Raw genomic sequence first — 17,922 nt, 5'->3', positions numbered from 1 at the left:
TAGACGAATAGACATAAGCAAAAGTTGATCAAAATGAGATAACATGCTTTTTATTATGCTTTTTCTGTTGAAATCTCTCACAAAGGCTGATCAGAGCTTTTCTATACGAATATTCAAGACTTTTTGTGGAGGATTTTATGGTACCTTAAAAGTTTCCAACTTTCTTCAATGGTTGATGCGAAAATTTTAAGAAGCAAAACCTTCTGCAGCGCAAGTGTGAAGAGCACCGGTAAAGAAAGCGACAGGTAAATGAATGGGTGTCTCATAAAAACCCTACTACATATTCACTGAAAATGCCTAAAATTTTTCTCACAGACATTTCATGGAATTATGTGGCCGCAGGTGAATAGTAATTATCCGACGTCAAGAAGGGACTGGAAAGCGTGAGATAAAGAAGTAGAAATTATGACACATTTTAATGGGGTGTAAGTTATATGCTGTAATTCTCAGAAATATGAGATGTATCCTTGTTACATTAATGTACATATTATATCACTTTCGACTTAAATTAAATTTGCAATTTCTCATCTTCACAAATTAATGTTTGTAAATATTTTGACGAATTTGTTTCGGATTGTTTAAGTAATATTTACTTTACCAAAAAAAAAAAAATGTGCTGTGTTTGTTCAAAGACAATATTATCGTAAATGGTGAACATAAGACCTGCTTTATGGAAACTTTTACGATCTCGCGTCATCCTAGTTGGTAAAATTTTAATCATACAGTAAGTTCATATTAATTTGACTCCTAATAATTCATAAAAGTCACATTTATTCGAGACTTCATTAATGATTTTAAAGGATTAATACAACATTCTTTTTCAATCTATCCGAAATTCCATCAAAGGCTGTCAATAAAGTGATAAAGTAAAATTAGTGGAATGACAAGAAGGAAAAGTCCATGGTAATACCTCCCATGAAAATAAACTTTTCCAACGAGTTGTTTTCCTACGTAATTATAATCGCTTCAGTCTATGGAGTTTTCACCAAAAGAAGCTAAAAGGAGGACCTTACCACCGTATAATTGTGCTATATAACATGAAAACTTTGGTAAAATTATGATTTGGATGTGGCTTAATGGTCATTTGGGGTTTCTGCTTCTGTCGTATTCAATATACAAACATTATATTACAAAATGCTCATGGAGAACAATTTCAGACCACAGAATCCGCACAAAACACCACGAAAATTGAGATATTTGCAGCAACTATATAGTTTGGTTGGAGGTGATATTCTCCAGCCTCTCCTCTGCCTTTTATAATCTCATTATATTATACGAAAAGGGGTTTACCCCAACATTTTTAGACGAATCATGATACATTTACACTCAAATTGTGCACTGACAGGAATTCGCGTGAATCTCACTATGGGGGACGTTGGATGAGATTTATTTTCCTGCACATGCAGAGTTAAACTGAAATGCAACTTCATTAAATAGACTCTCATCTCAACCCAACATTTTCCGACCAATAGCATAGCTATATACATTTTACAGCAATTTCCCATGAAGGCGGAAACACTCGCATTATTGCATTATGAAGAGCAATAGATATACTTGGAATTTTAGCAAGTGAAATTAATCAACGAAATATTATGTAAAGCAAAATACACCAGGAAAATTAGAATTAATGTTTAGATCTTCTGTAATTAAAACTTCAACTTAATTACGTACTTTTAAGTTTGAATTATTGTGTTTTTGACTTTTCTTCTTCCGAGGCAAAAAGTTTTCATTGCACAAAAGCATCAAAGCCATTAGAAACAATGTTATATCAAACTTTCAGAATAATAGTTAGAATATAACAAAAATATAGACAAAGGAGATGGCAAAGAGCTCTCTGCGAATTATTAAATGCATATCGGTTTACTACCGATTATTGCAAGCATACAGCAAGCATACAGACAAATAAAAGTAAATTTGACAAAGGTTAATCATTTACGGGTACTCTACCGATCGTCCCAGGCAATTCGAAGTGTTCGAACTCGTGACTTCTGTCCTAGACAAACTTACGACTTAAGCCGAGAGACGGTTTAACGTAACTATAATCAAAATAATAATAGAAATACATTTCCCTGAGTTTCTGACTTATCCGTCTCTCGGTTTAAGCCGTAATGGCCTCTAGATAGGGTAAGTGTGCCAAATTTCGGCATAGTTGCATGCAAGCGCCAAAGTCTCAAGTTTGAAATGTAATATCTTTAATAGAAATTGATTTTTTTATTACTTCTTTTTAAGGAGTGTTGCTTAGAACCTTGTTGACAGTTTGTCGTCTTTATTTACTCCAAAATCTTTCTTAATACATTTTAAAATGAATAAAAATGTAGACATAGCTTTGATGCCCTATTTCGGCCACCTTCATTCTCATATTTCCTTGCCCTTCAGAAATTCTTCCAATATCTTTTTCATGTCATCTCGTTTGTCGAAGCTACATTTTTTGTTATTCTTTTGCATTGTATAATCTCTAGAGTATGTAAAAACTAAACATTCATGGAATATCGAGGAACAAAAAAGGTGGTCGAAATTGCAAGCTGGCCGAAATTTGGCACACTTACCCTACTAGAGAAATTTATGTCCATATTCTTTTCGTACAGAAGTAGATCTTGAAAAATTCGAAAATCTGTTTGAAGATCCAAAAAGAGACTTTCTTACTTTTTGATAATTCCGAAAGATGACTGAAGTATATCCTGTTCTAATTTCGAAGTGCTCAAGTGTCAAAATGTGACGGTCTTCACATTGTTGTGAGGAAATAAACAGAACAACGATGTTTACTGTTCATGCCCTTGTATTTAATCACTCCATAATCACTGACTAACTCTTGATAGCTTTTTAGTGTGACATTTGTTAACCCTCTAACGGGTAAGACCGCCTCCAGGCGATCATTCTATAAATCGCATTTACTGCAATAATATTACTTATTTGAAGTTGAAATATGTACAGTATCCTCAGTTATAGTCTAACTAACTTATTTTCTGAAGCTGAACTCATTTTGACCTTTCGTTTGCTTACAATCTTCAGTTTTGTGTGACAGGTCAGAGAAAAAACAACAAAATATCGCTCGCGACATTTTGCGTTTTCAAGTGCAAAAAAGATTGTTTTAAAGTAATCTAACTGTAGTAAGAGTGTTACTTTCTTACGGAGTAAGAGTGTACTAAGATTGAAGATGATTAAACTGAAATCTATTGGCTCTGGCACATCTCTTAGATTAGGAAAATTTCATGAAATCGAAAATCACATCCCATTCTTTCTCAAACGTTTTAACAATGTTAATCTCATTCTTTTGCACTCCGAATTCGTTTGAGCTAAATTGAATTTGTTGTGATTTTTAAAAAAAGAAGAAGAGTGTGAAAGAGTGAGATAGACAAATGCAGTTGATCAGAGAAAGAAAGGGATGCGCATTTCGACTTCATGAAGTTCTCCTGGTCTAAAGGGTGTGCCTGAGCCATTAGATTTAAATTCGCACATTTCAAAATTGTGCGGTACTACCTCAATTTGATATATGTTGTTTTTTCTGTAGTTTTTATTTTAAATAGGTACCGCTGCATTGAAACGTACAAAATGTATCTACATAGAAAAGAGCAGCAATGCTTATCTATATAATCTCTTGCAATACTTCGTGAACTTTTCAATAGAAATCCATTGAGCTTTCAAAAATAATTCATGCACGAAGAAAAACTGTCAAACCACAAATTTTTTCCTTTTTTCTGTTACAATTGAAATGCTTATGTTCTCTCACCCTATAGTAAAAAGTTGTTTCACCAACCAGTATACCATTTCCATACATCTAACATTTTTCGTTTGGATTTTTTTTCTGTCTTCTCGAAAAAATTTTCAATGTTCTACTCAAACTCAGCGAATATATAAGCATATGTACAATTTACTTTAAGCACATCCCTGCAGAAGTCCATACCATCTCAAATTGAATTTCATTTTCATGTTCAAAGTACGAAAGGAAATAAAAGAGAAATTGTTACATTTTGTATATTTGTCGCATTTGAATTTTCTATATGTTTTTTTACATGTTGTTTCGCATTTTCTCTACTTCTTAGTCTCTTGTCACTTTGAAAATAAAAAAAAAATGCTGACAAATTACTTCATTTTGTGAAAATGACAATAGTGATATTTATTTCAATACTACTGGTTAATTTTTCATTTTTTTTGTTAATTCTTAGTATAGCAGACAAATATGAGAGTTTTCAGGAAATTTTTGAACGCATAATTGAAATTCTGTTTTAGATACCAAATGAATTAAAATACAAATAAGCTTCTTTAAGCCTAAACAAGCTTAGTAGTTTTTTTTTATAGAAAAATAGAGAAAATATCTTTTTACCTAAAGTAATTACAATTTAGTCTCTGTCCCCTTTCAAAAATTAATAAATAAATAAATAAACAAATAATATAAAAATTTCCCATCAATTTTCTTTAAATAAAACCATTCTTTCTAGAGAGTTTCAGTTTTTCTGTATATTGTGTAAGCCCAGATGGGGCTCACCTAAATAGAAAAAATACAAACTTAGAGGGAAATTGGAGAACTGAAGGTGCCACCCATTTTTCACTTCATGAGAGTGAACCGTCCACGGCAACTGATGCTCACTCACTGAAGACTGAGGACATTTACCTAACAGTAAGAGCCCCAAAGCAACCTTTCAGCACCCATGAGGATGGTAGGGGTTGGGCGTGTCAAAGGAATAAAGGATTAGGATTGGTGGGTTGTGGCCGTCGACTGGGTTGACATGTTTCGAATAGGCCACACACTCTACAATTGATTTTACTATTGCTGGTATTTTTTTATTATTCACAATTTCAATTACGATTGTTACAGAAATTCATTATTTAAATGTATATAAACGCATTGTTATGTTAAAAATTATTTTAGACACAGTTTTTGGAACAGATCCATTTAAATGAGGAATGATTTTTAATAATGCGTTTCATTTCATTTGATTTCAAGTTTCCAAAAAAATGAACTGAACTTACATATTGCTAAATTAAATGTATAATAAATAATTTGGAATAAAATGTGGCTTGCTCATTCGATATTTACAGTGGAAGAAACTTTTTTTTTAACAAAATAACTTTTAAAATTTTTCATTAATTTTCTTCTTTGTAGAGAAAAAGGCAATAATAATTAAAACTAAAAGGTGTAAAAATCTAAGGGTTTCGCGAAGTTTTCTCTATTTGGGCGATCTATTTTATGTTCACCAGTTTAGTACCAGATTTAACCGATACATAAATTATGCAAAATGTCGCCCAAAATATCTTTTTGTTAAAAATTGGTTATAGATATAACCCTTTAACCCTTTAAGGATGATTGGGTCACCGGTAACCCAAAAATGAAACTTTTCCTACGGCCTTCTAAAGTTGTATTTTGCTCTAAAAAGTTAGAAAAACTGATATTTTCTGACCCTCATTTTTTGACCTTCTCGTTCTTAAAGGGTTAAGGATGATTGGGTCACCGGTGACCTAAAAATGAAATTTTTCCTACGATCTTCTAAATTTATGCTTTGTTTTAAAAAGTCAGAAAAAGTGATTTTTTCTGACCCCCGATTTTTGATCTTCTCGTCCTTAAAGGGTTAATATCGGTTGAATACCGAGTATAATCACTGATTGGAACATATTCAGTCTTGCCCCAAGTGTTAAAACCATAATTTTCGGATAAAATCAACCTAATAACGGAGAGTCCAGTGTATGTGAATATGGGATAGAAATATATAACATATTTTGTATTTTTTTATTTTTATTTATTTAATATATTTTCTATATTTCGCAGTTTGCCTTTTTTCTGTAATTTCATTCGAAAATAGTGAATAGGAATTGTATGAAAATCTGCAATTCTTCTGCTTTTTAGTTTTTCTATTTTTTCTGTCTTTTTCATTATAAATTAGGGAGGCACATTACTGTATCACACAGAAAGAACAAGCCATAATTTCGACTACAATATAGTGGAAATCCTCAACAGACACCGGCACAATGGAAAAAATGAAAGATTCTAGAGACACTTTTTATAAGAAAGGATATATAGAAAATTTTAAATGAAGAAACTGGACAGTGAGAGCAATGAATGTCATTTATTCGAATTTAATTCGTATGCAAGATTATAATTCCGAGAACGATGGTAAGTCGATGATCAAGAGAGCTCGGGAAAATTATTGTTGAATGACCGGAGGGGAATGAGAACAGTGCCTGGGGGACTATGGACTCAAGAGGATTCCGTTTCTAGAAGTATATATACATAAAACTTGAGGATTTGAGTATGGAGACAGAATCACCGAAGAGAGAGCTAACATAAAGAAAAAATCAATGGTAAAAGTTCAGTGAAAATTATCTTAAATATCCCAAATTTTCAGAAAAAAAAATCGAAATTCTAGTGGCTATACTGTTAAAGAAGGCGGAAAACGGTGAACTATTTTAATTGGTTATAGGAGAAGACGCAAGATTATCTAAAGAAAAAGTATACACTGAGAGAAATCCGAAAAAGTTAAAATAACATTCCGGAAATGTTAATTTTACCCTACAGTATTGATCCAAAATCGGTGTAAATATTACCCTTTTTAGGTGTATTGGGAGTTAAAGTTACCCTTTTTCATGTTAATTTTACCCTTTAAAAGGTGTAAAATTAACATTAAAAAATGTTGATATATTTTTACACATAAAAAGTGTTAAAATTACACTCTTAGAAAAGTTTAGACGTGATTACTAATGAAAATTAGTTGTTCGGGCGATTATTATAAAATCTATTTAAAATAGTTCTTATATTCTTAAAACATTATACTCATAATAAATTTATTAGTAGTGAGAATATAAGACAATATTTACGTGGATAAGTTGCGGCAATTACTTCATAATGCTTTCATACAATTATATTTGCTTGTGTTAATTAAATGAAATCATTATCCCAACTAATATTGGTCACTAATTCCTTTTAGTTCTCACAACCAATGTAAATAGATGGGCCTATATTTTCATAAAGTTATGACTACTTTTCCAATAGTAAAGAGTAGTTTTTATTTTTTTTCTCAGTGTAGAAATAAAAAAAAAACTGTTCTCGACTCGACCCTCTGAGGGAGGTGTATAGGCGATAGTACCCATGCTTCGCAGGATTCCAATTTTCAGTTTCCAGTTTTCAAACTATATTGCGGAGTCACATTTATTCATAAACATAGGAAAAATTTAGTCATTACAAAGCTTGGGATCGTACGAAGCATGGGAACTTTCCCCTACTGAGGGTCGAAGGCTTTGGAAAAAATTAGATTTTCTTGAATTGAAGAGAATAAAATTAACTGATAAACATTGGATGTATAGTAAATTTTTAATCTTCCACCTAAAGTATAGAGGAAGGCTTTGAGGCTTCGCACACACTAAGGCTTCGTAAACATATTTTTCCCATATTCCTTTAATGAATCTGACCTATTTTTTTCAGGAAATGTATGCCTTAGGTCATATTCATTAAAAGAACATGGGAAAAATATGAAATGTTCTAAGCCAGAGTGTGTGCGAAGCCTTCCCCTACCTGTACCTGGAGTTTTGCCCCTGTATTACTGAATGAGCGATAGGGTCTTTTATGTCATTTCCGATTATTCCGGTAGAATTGAAGACACATTTGAAGAAGAAGAACCTCGAACCTAATAAAATTCACTACTTAAACAAGACAAAGAGAAAAAAGTGTAACATGTGATTTTCACCATAATTTATTACATTTTATTCCTTTAGTGACAATTTATTCTGCTAACGAATGATGAATGGCTTTTTCGTTTTCTAGCACAGGAAGTGTGAAAAATAGTAATCTGGACAGCCTTTAAGCTCGAGAGAACTTGTACTATATATGTGAAAAGCACACAGTATGAACTTTAGTTTTAGGTTGTAATATGTCTATAGTTATATATTTGAGAATAAAGCAATTTCGTTGGTCGTGCAAAAAATCTTGGTGCAGAGGAATTTTAAAGTCATTTTACAATTCATTGAATTCGAGGCACTTAAAACTCCCCTCCAAAAAAAAAACAGTCAGAAAGAAGCCCTACAAAGAAAGTGTAAATTAGAAAATGGAACTTGTTAACTAAAGTTTCTTCATTCGTTTGTTTTATCGATTATAAAGGATTAGGTGCGTCTTATTTTTTTCTCCCGTTTTCCAAATTCTCCTTTCCTTTCGTTTTTCTCGCTCAACATCCTCTATTTCGAGTCACTAAGCAAAGGTGTGGGGAAAATTTATTGTAAGGATAAGAAGAAGCGACAGAATCTGATTTTTCTTTTCATGTAGAGAAAATTACCAGGTATAAATTAGACAAGTTTAATTAAGAGTATGTAGTCTTACGCTCACAAGAGAAATCTTGCACATTGTGTACTTACACTTTTGGTATGTTTTTAGCATCTAATTGCCTAAATTTGCTTAGCTATCTCGTAGGAGGGAGCTATCTAGCGATTTATTTCGCAAAATAGTATTTTTTCGGCTTATTAACTAAAGGTCGGATAGACAATTTTATAGATATATCACTAATTTGCCTGTTTGAAATCATTTAATAGGTGAAACGAGCTATTATTGCCCAAAAAGTTGTTAGAGTCGAAGGAACACCTGTTCAGCAGCGAATACCTATTTCAAATTTCGTAATAATATTGAAATTTATTTATGTTTTTTTCATTATTTTCCCTTGTTCTATAAGGATAGTTTTTTAAAATGTATACCCCAAGTGATATAAAACTGGATGCCAATAGATCAGGATATGATTTTTTAAGTGTCAATAGATGTTCCTTTAACCCTAGATTCTTCGATTAGATGTCGTTCCCATTGCTAGAAAATCATTTCCTAAAATGCAGTAGGGTGAAATAAATTAATTTGGAATCACTTCCAATTTAGAGCATTTGAAATTTCCTTACTGTTTCGGGCGAAGAGACAAAGAATACCGGGAATGCTTTGCGAAATGCTCGAACTTAAAAATACTTTCGTAATCGATTTAAGCTATTTCAAAAATTACTCAAAATATCTTCCAAAATAGGTTAAGAGTTATGAAATTGAATTTATTATAAATTAGTAAACAATTGGAACCCGTTCAGTCTAGTCAGGAATTCCAAGACCTTTCCAACAAACCCAAAAATGATGTCATTCGGTTGAGAACTACGGTCCATAGAGCCTAATTAACCATTTATTATGAAAAAGTTCTGAGGTAATGGGAATCTTCCGACAACCTGTACAATGCACTTTACGTTAGTGAGAAACCATTGAAAAAGTTAAGGAGTTCAAGTATTTCGGGGTTTTGTTCACGAGTGATGGACATATAGACGCAGAATTCTGGTCAAGGATAGTGGTACTGAGGGAGCTTGGCAGAAGCGTGATGAGGAAGGCCGAGCGTAGTCGGTTGTATAAATTACCGATTTTCAAAGCCGTGTTTATTCCTATTCTCACTTATGGTTATGAGATTTGGGTAATGACCGAAAAAGTGAATTTGCGAGTACCAGCTGCCGAGATGAGATACCTCCAGGCGATTAAAGGAGTCATTCGCTTGTATCTAGTGAGGAACGTAGCCGTTCGTGAGGCGCTAAGAGTCGAGATGTTACTTCTTCGAATCGATAGATCACAACTTCAATGGTATGGTCATGTTCATCGCTTGAAAGATTCATTCATTCATTCATTTTCAACCGCTTATCCCTATTGGGGTCGCGGGCCCATGATATCCAAATTAGCAGCCCACGATTATCGATCCTCCGCCACTTCAGGAAGATGTTCGGGTTCGATCCCAAGGCGCTCCCACGCAAGATCCTGAATTTTATTCAGCCACCTTGTCCTACGTCTGCCTTGAGGTCGACGTTTCCTCACAATGGCTTGCATAGCTTTTCTGGGGAATCTTTCACGCTTGAAATATTCTCCAAAAAAGCTATGCAAGCCATTGTTAGGAGACCTCGACTTTAGGGCACACGTAGGACAAAGTGGCTGAATCAAATTCAAGAACTTACGTTGGGGCGCCTTTAGATCGACTGCGAAAATCTTCCTGAGACGGCATGGGCTGCTAAACTGGATGTCATGGGATCGTGATTCCAATACGGATAAACGTTTGAAAATGATGATGATAACGACTTTAAAAACCCGTTATTAGGAATGATTCAATGGTATTTTCATATATGGACGAAATGTTCACCTGGATAATCTCTGAAACATATCCGAAAATGAAAAATCGAACGACAACGCTTTTGAAAAAAGCGGAAAATGAAGAGCGTGTTAGTGATCCCAGGGTTGACCTATGGGAAACCCTCCGAAGGTCCTAAGTCCCTATCTCTAACCGTTTAGTCTCTAGAGCTGATGACACCCAGACATACGGACAAACAGTATGACATCTATTAAGTATTAAACTATTAACTATTAGAAGTATTAAAAGCATTAAATTCTGAATATTTTGAATTAATCTTGTACAAAAAGTTCTTCATGTGTTGTTTTATAAATTTTCTCTGTTTAATTTTAAAATTCAGAATTTTGGAAGTATTATTTTTCTAAAAAATTTGTTACAAAAACGTTATCGTTATTCGAGAAGCATTGACGCGTCTTTACCTAGAACTTATCTACGCACATTTAATAGGCCTTATTTTTATATTTTATTTCATTATTTACCAGATCGTTTGTGTCCTGTTTAATTTCTTAAAGTCTCTAAGGAATTAATGCTATAATTCCTTTTATTTATTTACAAAAATAGATTTTCAAATAAGATGTCTTCACATGCGAAATTAATTAAAATTGCCATGATTAATACATTTTGCAGAGAAAAAGTTATTGCTGTGGAGTTTTTTTCTTCTCCCCAATAATACGATAAGTGGTCTACGAGCAATTTTGTACACTGTATACATAAGTTATGTTACGTATATGTATAGATATTTTAGCAATGGTTGAGAAGAAAGTCCCCATTGTTACTGATATATTATGTACTTCTTATGAAAAATTAGCAAAGAAAAATTTTCCCCCAGGGCATAGCTTTTCGGTCGAGTGTTTCCGCACACAAAATGTTTTGCGTCAACTATATATCGATTATCTGTCATGAATTGTGATTATTTTCAATTATTAATTCGAGTTTATTGTGGATGGTATTGTGTTCAATTGGGTGAAAACCACCAAATGCCAAATGACTGTAAAATAGCAGGAAAGAAAAAAACATTAAATTTTATAATACAGATTGTGAACTGAATTACATGAATACATTTATCTGTCTATAAGCACTGTATATCACATTGATAATGCATTTTAAATAACATATGATTGTGTTTACATATACTTAGAAACAATTAGGAATTGTTTATTACCTGGTTCGAACTAATGGGTTTCTTACCGCTCTTAGCGCAGTGTTTTTAACTATAATTAATAGCTTTCCATCACTCGGGTAAAAGTAATTGGATAACAATATTATTGCTAGAATCAAGGCTTAATATCAGAGTCAGAGAGTACAACATCTATCATTCTATTCTTGATTGTTGGCTATCTAAATATCTCGCCCTTTATTTATATCGAATTATGTTATAGTCGCTTTCATACAACATTGTCGCCTAAGCGTTAAAGTGTTTTTTTCAAATATTATAAAGAAAGTAATTTTAATAACAAAATTTTAGAATTTTCAAATTTTGTGGAAAGTAAATATCACAAGTTTAGTGATATTTTTCTATCTGTATGCTAGATCCCGGCCAAAATCCCGATCCCGAATGGGCCGAAATCCTGAAAGTCAAAATCCCGAATTCTTAAATCTGTTATAGCTATTCTCAAGATTGCACCCGCGCTTGCTGGAGGCAAAGGGAAATGTTCTGTGTCTTGGAAAATTATTCTACATATTATCCTGGATATAATTTCATCCCTTTCAGGATTTTGAACATTCGGGATTTTGGCTTTAGAGATTTTGGCTCTTTCGGGATTTTGGCTCTTTCGGGATTTTGGCGTTCGAGATTTTGGCTGGCTCAGCCGTATACTACCTGTCTAGACGCCAAAAAACCCAAGTTATGTAGTAAGAGATATTGATCTTAAACACAACGCAGAATATAAACCAAACTAAAAATTGCTTTAAATTTATTTAAATAGACATAGAATTAATTAAACATACGATTTTTTCGGAAAAGAGGGAGTATTATTTTTTTTAGAAGTTATGGAAGGTCGAAAGTAGGGAAAGGTGGGGCAGGTTTATCTCTAAATTGCAAATTGGGTATTGAAGTCGTTTTCATAAAAGGGATAGCAAAGCGTCCCAGACCCTGCGATGCGAACTGTTCGAACACGTGACTTACATGTTATACCTCAAAAGTACTTTTTACATCATTTACTGTTTACCGGTTCTTAACCGATTCATAAATCAATTTGTAGGTATATCTCAATCTTTTAAATTAATATTTATTTTAATGTATTTTCAGATACCCGAGATTTTCTCATTTTCAAAATGCGTTATGGCATTTTGAAGCCGGATATTGGGAAGGTAAATGGAAAGATGATCAAATATAGGGGAAAGTGTCCATGCTTTGCACGATTCCAAGCTTTATAACGACTATTTTTTAAAATTTGGGTGAGATGAGTCATATTTATTGAAAAACAGGAAAAAAATAATCATTATAAAGCTTGGGACCGTGCAAAGCATAGGATTTCTCCCCTACTATAAAAGATAGTCAAGAAGGAGTCTTGCTGCAAATCAGGAACTTCTCCGAATATAAAAAAAATAGACAAGAGATATGAGGCGGCGTCTGTCAATAGAAAGTCTGTCCAGCCTTTCATACTTGAAAGTAAATCAATGAAGAAGGTCTCAATACACAACGATGGAATACAAATCGCAGCAGAAAACTTTTCAGAGGCGTTGAAGTAGCTAATTATTACGTATTTCGTCTTCGATATAAAATAACCGGAGCCAAGCAAAAAAGTATGCAACTTTCTCTCGCAGAATACTTTTTGGCATTGGAGCTGAAAAAATCAAATGCACAAGTCAAGACACTAGGGGGAAGTGGGGCACCTTTGAAAGTAGGGCACCTTTGAAAAAGAGATTTTTTTCCTATTGAAATGAAACTGAGCCATATCATAATGTAATTTAGCTTCCCAATTTAGAAATCCCAATTTAAAAGGTGCCCCACTTTCAAAGGTGCCCCACTTCCCCCTATGTAAAAAAAATAGATACCTAACGAATAAATTTACTAAGAAAAGAATGACTAAAACTTACTCGAATTGTTGTTAAATTTACTTTTTCGTTGTAATTTTTGAGTAACTATATCATATAGTTAATTTTACTTTTACTTATGTGTAATATTCAAAAGAATTGTTTTAAATTTTTGTCCTTAAACTTACATGTTACTAAAATTAATACTAAAATGTACTAATATTAACCCTCCAGTCACTAAAATTAACCTCACAGGCTACTAAGATTAACCCCCTACATTACTAAAATTTACTCTCATCGTGTTCTCAAATCAATCCCGAAAGTTACTAAAATAAACCCCTCATGCTACTAAAATTCACCCCTTGGACATTCTAAAAGCAATCCTGATAGTTACTTATTAATCCTTCAATTACTAAAATTGATCTTCTCGATATTTTAGGAATAACCCTATTTTAAACCATTGAAAATAATAATAATGCTTAGCACCATATTCCATGAAGAAACTAGGCCTTCCCGCAAGGGGATTTCTAGACTTACAATATTTTTTTTTCTTATACGGGATAATATTGTCAGTGACATGCCACGTGAAATCAAGTGCAGTGAAGCTTACTGGATGCAATCCGAACTCCGAACACCTTTAACGCCAGAAAAATTCCTGGTGACCTAAAGGAAATTCGAACCCGGGACACTTGCATCATAGAGCGAGTGCTCTACCACTTGACCCATTGAGTGCTCTATTTTAAAACTATTTTAAACTTTTTTTTTGTTTTTTTTAAAACTATTATTAATCCGTAATATTCTAAAATGATATAAAGATTAAAAAAAATTATCCATTTGTTACTTAAATTAATCTTACAACCTTTTAGGCAATTTTTATTAATTTAACCTAAAATTAAGAAATCGAATTACTTGAAGCAAAATTTACCCCAATTCTAGTACAATTTGTGTGAAAATTTCTTAATTTTAGTCGAAGATTTCTCTGCGTGTATCCAAAAATGCAAAAAAGAGGATGAAGAGGGTGAATATAAGGGGCATATTAATGTTCTCAGGGTCGACTCAAGGAGGTCCTCCGAAGATCCTACGTCTCTATCTCCAACCGTTTGTGCTCTGTGTGTGCATTGCCGAAAAAACCGGCAGTTGGATGGACGGACAAACAGTGTGACAGATATCGTCTGAAACACCTGCTGTCCGGGATTAGAAAGTAAAAATTTAGGGGATGAAAAAATCGAGCGATTGTATCTGTTCTTTCTGTTGAATTCGAGCTATAAAAATGAATAAATTATTTTGCATAAAATGATGCACTTTAATGTGTTATTTTTCTAAATGTTATGTATATTTCGACTTTCGAATTGACTTTATAAAAATATTCTGTTTTATATCAGCAAAACTTTAATAAATTTTTAATACTTCTGAATATGGAAAGCACCAATGTTATTGTTCATTGTGAGAACACTCTGATAGAAATTCAGTAACTTGTTTTTTTGGTCGTTATTATGTAAACGTTTAATTATTTTGTATCCCACAAATAATATATTGACCCCAACTGTCTCCTAACACTACTCATATGTCTGTGGAAAACATGCAATTACTCTGGCCATTCTGTTGATTCTGTTGATATAATCATAGAATTGAATAAATAGCACACAATGAGCATGAATGTGAATGAGGTTAATTCAAATAACATTTGTAAAGCCATGTAGAGTGAAAATTTTGTGTAATTTCAACTGGATACACGTGTTTAGCACAAATAAGATTTATTGATACTACAACACATCTTTGGAAATGACATTTCGGCAGATGTAATTCTACACGTGCAAACATTTGTATAACACGGTTATTGAGAATTCTGGGTCGGAATAATCTTTTTTTTCTTAAATGACAACTGGACAAAAAGGAAGAAACTTTACTATCTTCAAAGTTTGAATACGAAACTCCAGAAGTTCAGTAAAACTTACTTTTCTTTTGAAACAATTTCATTATAAAATATCATGGTGACGATATGGTAAATTATATTTTATAGTGTTGTGTGATGTAATGGAAAATGGGTCCATTGTGCCTCTTTATTGTGCGATGAAACTTTTCAAGTATCACACACGTAGGATAGCTCTAAAGAGTGATATAATTCAATTTATGACATAGAAGTCTACTCTAAGGCATTCCTACACGTGGACAATAATTGGCTGTCTCACAATTTTCATGTAAGGGCTTCCCAGCATGACTCTGTACCACAATAAAATTGAGGACATTCGAAATTCAATTAAATAATAAATTTTCCTTTGATATCAAACGCATCGTGCATGAAAATGTATCAGAAATTTGATTAATATTTGACAAAAGTTTTAACTTCAATATTGGCTTTTATATGCAAACATATGCCCTTGTACCTCGTGATATTTACTTCTAGGAACAATTTTATACTGTTCTTTCAAAAGCCAGGAATTAGGGAAGCACATAGGTCCATTGAATCTATATTTCAATTTCTAGTTATAGAATTTTTAAAATAACAGATAAAATTCAGGTAAAAGTTGTTAAATCGTGCTAATACGAATTTCATATGTATTTCTTGATTTTATTTCGATATAGGGGAAGGCTTTGCAGTTTCACGCAGCTAAAATTTTACTTTAAGACTAACTCGCTACATTACGCTTTTCATTACATTAGATTTATTTTGTTATTTCACAACTTTATTTTTAAAAGTCGCCCTTAATTGGTCCCGCCTTCCCCTTTTATTATTAATAATCGTGTCGAGGCCTAAAATTAAGTTTGTCTTGCCCAAAAATGGGCCACGTCAATGGTAAGCGGACTTGCCGACATTAAATCTTCTGCTCTACATGGGGCACGGGACAACGGACAAGTGGGGGGGCGTGGTCATTTATGCCCAACACTGAGAGAAATCCGAAAAAGTTAAAATAACATTCCGGAAATGTTTATTTTACCCTCGAAATCGGTGTAAATATTGTGTTTTTTAGGTGTATTATGGGTTAAAATTACCCTTTTTCATGTCAATTTTGCGCTTAAAATTGACTTTTTAGGTGTAAAAATATATCAACATTTTTTAATGTTAATTTTACACCTTTTTAAGAGTGAAATTAACATGAAAAAGGATTACTTTAACCCCCAATACACCTAAAAAGGGTAATATTTACACCGATTTTGGATCAATACTGCAGGGTAAAATTAACATTTTCGGAATGTTATTTTAACTTTTTCGGATTTTTCCCAGTGTCTGAGTGATACTGCTTCACCCTCCCCTATTTTATAAAGGGGTTGCTTGCAAGAACAAAGCTTAAGCTGTAAATGGCGCATAATAGATGATCAACACTAGACATTGCCCTCAAGGATACTTTATTTATTATTGACCACAATTCTCTATATCTGCTGGTATAAGAGAGATTGGAAAGTATTGACGTAGGGAAAACTGGGGCATCACCAAATACGGGGTAGCGATTTTTTAATCAGATTTTCGACTTCAGAAGACAAGACTTATAGAAATTTTTAGTCAATAGGGATGCTTGTCCACTGAAGAAATGATCAAGATAGTCCAAGTAGTTTAGAAATAAAAATTAGTGTTTGGTGATACCCCAGTTTCCCCTATACATCTTTTTAGCTCAGTGAAGTACAATTAGTACCGTAGATGTGGATAATTTTTCCTTCTGAGAGTGACATTGCGACCCGGATCCCTGATATTCCTAAGCTTTTCTTTAATTTTAGCATTTAAAGATGATCTTTAGCGATTCTATATACCATGTCTGATCGGTAAAGATCATCCTTAAGTGCTAGATTTAAAAGCAAAAATCTGGGTGACAAACTCCTTTCTGGATGGCAGAATCACCCGCATCTACGGTAAAAGTTTCATTACCACATTAATATTCTTTAAACTTGTAGACTTTATCATTCAGTAAAATTCTAAAATCGTTAAGTTTTATATAAAGATTTTTATATAAATTTAGTAAAATTATCATCCATATTTTTTACATCCTCTCATTAAAAGTCAAGGTTTAATGTAATACTGTTCTCTAATATCGGAACAATAATGTTTGACTTAATATTTAATTTTTTTTAATGTTTATTCTATAGCAACAAAATGTATGAAATTGCCTTCTAGTCTTTATGTGTGAATTTTATTCACATAGTGGGACAAAGTTTCCAATGAATTTCTGAATAATTTCCTGAAGTATGAAAATTCACCGAGTTAAAATTTTCTCTTGAGCTTTGCGTGGAAAGATTCATGAATAGGAAAATGTGAAGAAAAATATAGAGGGGATTTCATATATATTTTGTTTAATTGTGGAAAAGCTGAGAGGGTTTAATAAAAGTCCCTTCATCTCTAATGCCATGTATACTACTATAGTACCTATACATTGAGACAAATTTCCCTTTAGGTAAATTCTTTGACTTTGCTATCGTCGAAATTTGCTTTTAATATTTTCGTCGCATAAGCATAAGCGTTGTATTATCAAAATTGTAAATCCCTTCAAATTACGTTAATTGAAGGGGGGTGGGGGGAATTTTACGACAAACCAGATAATTTTTTGATGTACTCACAAGAAATTTACTTTACTCAAAAGCTTTCATCAAAAATCTTGTTAGGGATACTGAAACATATATATAACTTGTATGTTTTAATAGGCTACCAGAAAACCATAGCATTTACCGTCGTATACCGTCAATATGGTTTTCTGAAATACATTGCCTCATATTTCAGAGCCACATAATTTTTTTTTTGAAAATAAATAAAATAATTGAACTAAATTACACAAAGATAATGTTCTGAAAGTTATATATTGCTGTATTCACTCTTTGGCAAAAGAATTAAAAAAAATACACAAATGATAAGTGAGTT

The 17,922-nt window shown here is 32.8% G+C and overlaps 1 protein-coding gene across 2 annotated transcripts in view; it reads right to left on the bottom strand.

Moving 5' to 3' along the window:
* LOC129802421 (lachesin) overlaps window positions 1-17,922 on the bottom strand; it is a 217,274-nt gene that overhangs the window by 36,710 nt on the left and 162,642 nt on the right. The gene's annotated exons all lie outside the window — the stretch shown is intronic.

Source organism: Phlebotomus papatasi, chromosome 2 (genome assembly GCF_024763615.1).
Source record: "Phlebotomus papatasi isolate M1 chromosome 2, Ppap_2.1, whole genome shotgun sequence".
Lineage (NCBI taxonomy): Eukaryota > Metazoa > Arthropoda > Insecta > Diptera > Psychodidae > Phlebotomus > Phlebotomus papatasi.
The sequence above is the reverse complement of the archived record's forward strand: the minus strand, read 5'-3'. Positions and strand labels throughout refer to the sequence as shown.